At 40.4% G+C, this 9105-nt stretch overlaps 1 protein-coding gene across 7 annotated transcripts in view; it reads right to left on the reverse strand.

Annotated features, from left to right (window-relative positions):
- TNFRSF19 (tumor necrosis factor receptor superfamily, member 19) overlaps nucleotides 1-9105 on the reverse strand; it is a 108577-nt gene that overhangs the window by 89091 nt on the left and 10381 nt on the right. Inside the window, exon 2 of one of the 7 annotated variants that reach the window (XM_005877285.2) lies at nucleotides 5523-5617. The exons of 4 other annotated variants lie outside the window; for them this stretch is intronic. The gene's annotated coding sequence lies outside the window, so the exon portion shown is untranslated. Of the gene's footprint in view, nucleotides 1-3117; nucleotides 3139-5522; nucleotides 5618-8730; nucleotides 8810-9105 lie in introns of those variants that run through there. 2 more of the 7 variants (XM_005877287.2, XM_014548586.1) reach the window with 2 other exon arrangements.

Here is a 9105-nt window from a genome sequence, read left to right on the forward strand (position 1 = left end):
AGAAAAAATAACTGACAGAGTCATTGCATACCATAATTGAGCAACTAGGTTGGACTGAACACTCTCCTGGTATCCTGTACTAATGACTGAGGAAGGCAGATAAATACAGTAGCATATTCTTGAAAAGGCAATTGACAACAAGCTAGAAAGCATGATTTTGACTTCATAAAATACACCTATTTTATATGAAAAATATTATCAATGGCTAGGTTCATATTGTGGCATTCTGGGTAAATTTTTCCCCTTTTTCCTACATTTCTTTATAGTGTACTAGTATTTCATTAATAATAAAGGAAAAGCTAAGTGACATGGTCCTCCTTGAAAAGTTTATAAAAGAGGTAACAAGATAAAAACCATATAAACACTACCAAAAGAAAGAAGAAAATTAAATAAAGTACTATGATTTTTGCATCACGAAGAGTTTTTTTTAGATTATAGGGTAGAAAAAATTAATAAAACTATACCTTATGTGCTGACTTCTATTGTTCTCCCAATACATGTGCTAAATTGAATAGTTTGAAGGGAAAATATAAAAGTAGTATTGCCTTGCCTAAATTTCCTGTATAGGTAGATTTGTCTGCACAAATTATTTTCTAAACTCCTTAGTTTTGCCCCTATGCCTTTTATAATCTCACTGGAAGGCCTGCCAGTCCCACCACTGGTCACTCCTCTCATTGCCCATCCAGTTCAGCCCTCCCACCATACTCTTGCTTCTCCTGAATACCTGTGATCTTGCCCTCATGAACAGGCCCTCCTCGGTCTGGAGGGCCTATCTCCTACTGAATCCCTACCAGAACCAGCTCAACTGGAACCCTGCTGTCCGTAACCAAGCACAGAGAATAGAGTTGCTCCCTATGGCTCTATAGCTCTTCTACATTCACATACAGTATTTATCATGTTGCACAGCAATTATGCTTATTTGTGTCTCAGTTTACTCACCAGATTATATGCTCTTTAAAATAGGGACTACACCTTATTACTCATTGTATTTTCAGTGTCTAGCACAGCCGTGGGCAAACTACGGCCCGCGGGCCAGATCCGGCCCGTTTGAAATGAATAAAACTAAAAAAAAAAAAAAAGACCGTACCCTTTGATGTAATGATGTTTACTTTGAATTTATATTAGTTCACACAAACACTCCATCCATGCTTTTGTTCCGGCCCTCCGGTCCAGTTTAAGAACCCATTGTGGCCCTCGAGTCAAAAAGTTTGCCCACCCCTGGTCTAGCATATAAGTGCTAGACATAAAAGTGCTCAATGAACATTTGGGAATTAAGTGAATGAAGAAGCACAAAACAAGGTAGACTATATTGTGGAAAACAAGTGAGATTTGGTTGCATATAACAGACTTAATTCATCTGTGGTGAATAGAATAAACATTCTAATATATATTTTTTATATAATCTTATTACCTCTTCAAGGCATTAAATAATACAGTAATCCTATATAATAAAGAGGTAATATGCAAATTGACCATCATGCCCTCATACAAGATGGCTACCCCCATGTGGTCACAAGATGACCGCCCCCATGTTGACACAAGATGGTCACCACAAGATGGCCAGCAGGGGAGGGCAGTTGTGGGCAATCAGGCCAGCAGGGGAGGACAGTTAGGGGCGACCAGGCCTGCAGGGGAGGGCAGTTGGGGGCAACCAGGCAGGCAGGGGAGGGCAGTTGGGGGTGACCGGGCCGGCAGGGGTAGGCAGTTGGGGGTAATCGGGCTGGCAGGGGAGCAGTTAGGTATCAATCAGGCTGGCAGGGGAGTGGTTAGGGGGTAATCAGGCTGGCAAGCAGAAGTGGTTAGGGGCAATCAGGCAGGCAGGCAGGCAGGCGAGTGGTTGGGAGCCAGCAGTCCTGGATTGTGAGAGGGATGTCCGACTGCTGGTTTAGGCCCGATCCCTGTGGGATCAGGCCTAAACCGGCAGTCGGACATCCCCTGAGGGGTCCCAGATTGGAGAGGGTGCAGGCTGGGCTGAGGGCCTCTAGTTTATTTGTGCAGTGGGCCTCTAGTTTATTTGTAAAAATCCAAATTCACTTTTAAAAATGCAATATTTCTTACATTGGGGGCTGGAGACTGAAATGTGCCACTGAAATATGTCACTTCTCTTTTCTATAACTTTCCTTTAATCCTGGGTTTTTATATCAATAGGGTGGGACACTCTAAAGTCCTGGTTTATCCAACATGGGTAAAAATAGCCTAAGTTTTATTGGGAACTGTCAGGGAAAAATGGCAACTAGAACATCTGGATTTTAAGTCCTATTTCTTAGCAATGTCACTTTGAAACTACCCAGCTACACAGAGAAAAAAATAGGACCTATTTCCTTGGGGGCTTGGTGAGGATTAACTGAGATAATACATACAAAGTACCTAGAACAGAATGAAAGCACAATCAATGGTGGCTATTGATGTTGTTATTGTGGCTGTTGTTCTTAAGAACACCATTTATTAGCTGTGTGACCTGGACAAGTTAAGGAGAGTTCATTGATAGAAACTATTTCTTGCATGCCAGAGGTGCTAAGTAAGTGTTAGCAATGATGACTGTCGTTATTAATGATACTAGAGGCCCGGTGCACAAATTTGCGCATGGGTGAGGTCCCTGGCCTGGCTGGCAATCAGGGCCATTCAGGTCTGGACCAATCAGGGCCAGGCCGATCAGGGCCTGCTGGCCAGGGGGAGGGACCAGCCGGGGGGATGGACCGTGGGAGGTTGGCTGTGGGAGCACACTGAACACCAGGGGGCAGCTCCTGCATTGAGCATCTGCCCCTTGGTGGTCAGTGCACGTCATAGCAACTGGTCAACCAGTCGTTCCAGTTGTTCGGTCATAACAGTCTCTTAGGCTTTTATATATATACTAAAGGCCTGATGGACAAAATTCATGCACGGGGGGTGGGGGAGGTCCCCTCAACCCAGCCTGCACCCTCTCCAATCCGGGACCCCTCAGGGGATGTCCTAAACCGGCAGTCGGGCATCACTCTCACAATCCGGGACCACTGGCTCCTAACTGCTCACCTGCCTGCCTGCCTGATCACCCCTAACTGCCCCCCTCTGCCAGCCTGGTTGCCCCATGCAGCCTGCTGTTCAGTCGTTTGGTTGTCCCTCACTAACCCCCCTGCTGACCTTGTTGCCCCATCCAACCTGCTGTTCGGTCATCTGTTCAGTTGTTTCAGTCGTGATGGCCCCTGGCTTTTTATATATTAGGATAGATTACCATGAGGATCAAAGGATCCAATATATGTGACAGTCTTTTGAGGCTGTAACCTGTTAGACAAATATGAGACATTTTTCAGAGGATTTTAGACTTTTAGACATACAGGCCTGCAGAAAGCATCTGACGACCAAGAAACAATCCAAAGTTTGAACTAAGCATTTCTAAAGTCAAGTACTATGTTAAGGCTTCACAAAAATATGTTTTCCCCTTACTACCATACTCTAAAGTAGACATTTATCCCCATACAGGTACAATGGGAGAGAAACCTGCATCAAAGGACACGTGTCCTAGTAAGGGTGTAAATGAATCTAATTCATGTCTGCTGACTCCAAACAAAACAGGGCTCTTGCTCATTCTGCCAGGTTGACTTCCAGCTGTATCCTGTGTCACAGCATCCAATGGCCCCTTCCATTTGGCCTAGTAGAACTATATCAACAAAACTAATCAACAAAAACAAAACAATTTAACAAAATAATATATTTCATGATTTATCCATTTATTCAATACACCCTGATTAAAGAGTTATTAAGTGCCTGAAAGGAGGCAGCTTCCTAGGCCAGCCTCTAAAGAAGATAAATTAAACAGATGCTGAAATGCACAGCTCTTCTACTTCCTTGTCCAAATCATGAAAACCTGTGCTCGTGTGTCACCAGGCAAAGAGGCAGGGCCTCAGAGATGGCAGTTCATAGGAAACCCATTGAAGAGGAGCAGTTCTAGGCCACATCTCCTATTGGCTGGGCAGACCACTGGATCCCAAACCACTATGGTTATTTCAGCCTGCACTTCCCTCAACTGTTGCTCCCTCTTTTGCCCTGTGCCTTTATATACACCTACCTTCATCCACCAGGCCTGCCCCCGAATTTATCAAAGTTCTCTTGGAACCTCCCCTAATGAGCACTTCTCCTTTGTTCTTCCATAGCACCCTGGACTTATGTATCTCACAGCATAATTATCTGGTTACTTCTTTCTCTTTGTAGCCCTTGTGTTGCCAGCAGCAGCATTATTTTCTGCAGTCACCACAACTTTTATTATTATTGTTGTTTGTTAATCCTCACCCAAGGATATTTTTTCCCCATTGATTTTTTTAGAGACAGTGGAAGGGAAGGGTAGATACAGACAGAGAGAAACATTGATGTGAGAGAGACACATCAATTGGTTGCCTCCCGCACCTACCCCAACCTGGGCAGGGGATCTAGCCTGCAACGGAGGTAGGAGGTACGTGCCCTTGACTGGAATCAAACCCAATGACCCTTCAGTACGCGGGCTGATCCTCTAACCAAATCCAGCTAGGGCAACACTTAATTTTTAAAATACGTTTTCAATACTAAAATGAATAATGTTTTTAAAAAATTAGAAAATTTGGCCACCATGAGTCCCACAACAAAGCAACATGAGCTAGAGCTGAGCATCAGGTATTCCTTACAAAGAGAAACATTTACTTTGTAGGCTCAGTTTCCACCATTTCCTATTGTCACACTGGGCTCCCTTCATTTTATCACCAACCAAGACATTGGAGTTTGCCACCAGCTATTAGGGTTTGAGGATTTAATGACAAGAAATGTGATCTTGCTCTAGAACTGTAATTCACCCAAAAAATGTGCCCTATACCTGTTGAATGAATGAAAAAAAAATCATTAATTAGGGCTAATATTTTACTTCAGGGTCATTGTAATAACTAAAACAATATATGTGAAAATTATGTGCACCTATAACTTGAGATTGAAATATAAGTTACTGTGATAGAACACAACTTTGGTCAGGACCCCATTTCTTGTAAATAGTGCAATAATAATCACAATGATCACTAAGGAGGGAGATCTGGTATTTATCTTTCTAATTTTAACAAATCAGTAACCTTTCTGAGAAGGATTTTTATTTTTGATCTTATAATTGACCCAAATATATGACTCAGAATAATTCCAATAACCTGGATAATTTTTCAGAATAAATTAATTTTATTTTTCCATTCTTTGAAAGCCATTGGATTTATTATCGAACATGTAGTGCATGCAACAGGTAATAGTTTTTTCTAGTAAAACTATATTAACATTATGTAATGCAATATATCCAACTCAGACATTTTTCCAATATGCAATAAGCTAAAATATTTTTTAAATCAACATTAAAGTAAACCAGCAGGCTTACAATTTATAAAATCAGCATTGAAATAAAGCTTGTGCTATACATACAGAATTTTACATTTTAATGGTGGAGTATAATAATAAATGGCGAAGAAATAATGTCAGTCCCATATACTAAGAAAATTAAAAAAGAATTAGAACAATAACTCCTATAGCCTCTAGTTATTCTGTACCTTAGCCTGCAATTTCACTGTATTCTGAAAATTGTTCTTCCTACATCATGGAGTTGGCAGCCCTTTTTGTAGCCTAGGAAGCTCGCAAAGGTGTGCTGTAATAAAAATAGACATATTGTTGTTTGCTGGGAAATGAGAATGATTTTCCTTTTTTTCAAATCATGAAATATTTTTTTACTAAATCTCTACATGCTCTAAAATGTTCTTTTGCCAAATACAATATCTTCAATTCCCCCAAAGTTCAAACACATTAGGGACTGCTCAGTGTCAGGCTCCAATAATTTTTTCTTAACAGAACTTAAACTACGATAGAGTTTTGAAACTAATTCCTTTTATTTCTCTGAGTTGCAGACTCTATCATCTTTGCCTTAGTAAAATAACTATAATACAGTGTTCTTGAAATGTTCAATAAACAAGCATATTGTAACTAAGGTACTTTTCCCCAAATTCATAAATGTTTATCCTAAAATATAAATAGAACAATTGCAGCATTAAGGACTAAAGGCACCTCAAGCATCAGCCCAATCTATTCTAAGAGAATTGTGCACAAGCATTTCTAAAACACAGCTGTTTAAATTTTTATTTTAGAAGTGAGTCTGGATAGATTCCAAAATCACTCTCTGCAACATGTATAGTGTTCTTCTCCAGTATAAGTAGCCCCCATTCTTTTAGAATTTCCTCATATTAGACCCAGCTAAGGCAACTCAAGAGTGGCCAAATAACATTTCATTTTCGGAGATACAAGTCCCTTTGTCTTCTATAATTGCTGATATGTAGTTGTTCTCTTTTTAAAATCTAGGTTTTAAAACTTTAGTTTAAAAGGTACATATTCTGTGATGTGTGGACAAGAAGATAACCCAATACTGTTTAAACATCTTACTTTTAAATGTAAACATTTTAGACAGATAAAATACGAAAATACAATGAATGGACTCACTGCCCAACCAGTAAATCATGAAAAGAAGTTGTGTTCATATTGCTTTATTGTTCTTTTTCTTCAGCTAGAAAGTTGCTTTAAAAAGGCTATGATCTTTACTAATTAGCTGCCATGTGATAAACGTATTTAACTGCTCCTGGTGTACATATACTCAAGGTAGGTATTCTTACTCAACCTGAAGTCAACACAGAGATTGCTGGCCTTCTCCAGAATTTTAAATACTTGATTTTATATATTGATTCATCAAATTGAAAAGGATTTGCCTTTTTCCTATATTAAAATGCCTGCAGTTTTTCCATGTTGTGTTAATTTTTGAATGGTAGTACTGATTAGTCACAGGGGATTGGGTTATGGGTGAGTTCAGAGATTGAAATAGGTTAAAAAGGAGAATCAGCCCAGCCAGCATGGCTCAGTGGTTGAGCAATGACTTATGAATCAGGAGGTCACTGATTCCCAGTTGGTCAAGGTCGAGGTCCAGGCTCCATCATCCCCAGTGGTGGCGTGCAAGAGCCAATCAATTGGTGATTCTCATCATTGATGTTTCTATTTCTCTCTCTCTCCTCCTCTCCCTTCCTCTCTGAAATCAATAAAACAACAACAACAACAAAGGAGAATCAAATGAATGTTAATAGAATTCCTCACTTATGTTTCAGAATGCCTCACTAGATTCATATATTAGAGCTAGTAAATTAAAGTAATATATTAAGCACAATATGTGACTACTACATCTCTCAATTCTTTTCCCACCCAGTCTTCTGGGTAGGAAAGGCACATTACATTGCATTTTCAAGTGCATAAAAAGCCTTTATATGTCCTTAACTTCACATTCAAGATCTTGCCTGAACTCAAGAGTCAAAAGACACTCCCATCAGGCCCTGGCCCGGTAGCTCAGTTAAAGTGTCCTCCCAATATGCCAAAGTTGCAGGTTTGATACCCCGTCAGGGCACATACAAGAATCAACCAATGAATGCATAAATGAGTGGAACAATAAATCAATGTTTGTTTGTTCTCTCTCTCTCTCTCTCTCTCTCTCTCTCTCCCCCTTCCTCTCTCTAAAATCAATATTTTTAAAAAATATTTAAAAATTGAGAACTTCAAAGAACTTAAAAAAAATGACACTCCATCAAAGAAACAAACAACTGCATGAATGCCCCAGAAAATATTAACACAACATCCCAAAGTTAGCACTAACTATGTGGCCTCAGTAATAAAGTAAATGTCAATAGGACATTTTCATGGGCTAAAAAGTAAAGAATTTACAGAGCTCATGATAACACACCATGCATTAATGTTAAGGCAATATTTTTAAAATGAAATGGCATCTCTGTTTTGTATTATTTCAGAACAACTTGATAAATATTATGCAAAGAAAAATTCTTAAGTACCCACATCTCTGTGAATAATAATGTTAAAAACTGTTTACTACAGTAGGACTCAATTCTCACCTCCTCTAGTTACATATCTTTAAATCAGATAATAAACAGTGCTTGAAATAAAATAATTTTTAAGTTACATTGAAAGTAGCATTGGCAAAAATGCCTAAGGTGAACCTGCACAACAGAAAACATATTGAGTAAATCCCAAACTAATGCAATATAATCCTCCCTTTTGCATAAAGTATCTGATCATGACAAAAAAACAACATATTAAAGTAAATTTGTGTGTTTGCATAAGAAAACTGTTTCCTGTTTACATAAAGAAATCATCTTCTAGTAAAGAAAAATTGTCACTGGAGTCAAAACCACAACTTCATAAATATTTTGAGTTGAACTGTTTCAATTAAAGAAATACCGAAGAGTGCTTATGGTTTTGTTTGAAAATTGAGTCCTTTTACTAAATGCAAAAAAAGGTGACATGGATTTCTTACAATGGTAAATGTAGGTTTGATGCATAGTTCTCTACCATCAAAACAGACCACTGAAGAGTAGTAGCTAAATTTCTATTCAATGAAATGGCATCAGAAGGCTGTGAAAGCTGACCTCTCTTATCTACCAGTATTCTATGCTCTACCCATCATCACAGTACTAAGAAATAGGCTTACATTTGCGAAACTTTCTTTTTCCGCACAATGAACATGTTTATGGACCACTTACAAATCGTGTAAATGTTCTCTTTCTACCTCCTCAGCTATAACTGGGTAGTCTGGGCCTGCACACAGCTTCCTCCTGAGAAGTGCGCTCTGGCGCGGGTTGGAGGTGTCTCCGGCAGGGGCCCAGCGCAGTCGATTAAAGGCCAGAGTGAAGCCGCACGCAGATTGATTTATGTACTTACACACGCCTGCCTTAGAAGCAGATTTATATTTACAAGATCCCTGGAGAGAAAGACTAAGTCCTGTCATTCCGGACGCCAAAGAGACCGGAATATGTTCACACCCTCTAGTCCCTCCAGCAGCTGCGATCGAAGCTCCTGCGTCTGGGGAGCCTCCTTCCTCCGCAGTCCCAGGTTGTCACTCCTTCCCGGGGTCGCCCTCGCCCAGCTCAGTCCTCCTACCCCCCTACTCTGCACCAGAGCAACCCTAGCTTGCCCCTTTCCTCCGTCGGGGTGCTGCCCCCTCTTAGGGCCGCCATCTCGCAAGGGTCCGGCGGGGCAAGGGCTATGTACTGCTGCGCAGCGCGGCACAGCCCCCGGTAAGCCGGCACCTACCTT

This window comes from Myotis brandtii, unplaced genomic scaffold (assembly GCF_000412655.1).
Source record: "Myotis brandtii unplaced genomic scaffold, ASM41265v1 scaffold516, whole genome shotgun sequence".
NCBI lineage: Eukaryota > Metazoa > Chordata > Mammalia > Chiroptera > Vespertilionidae > Myotis > Myotis brandtii.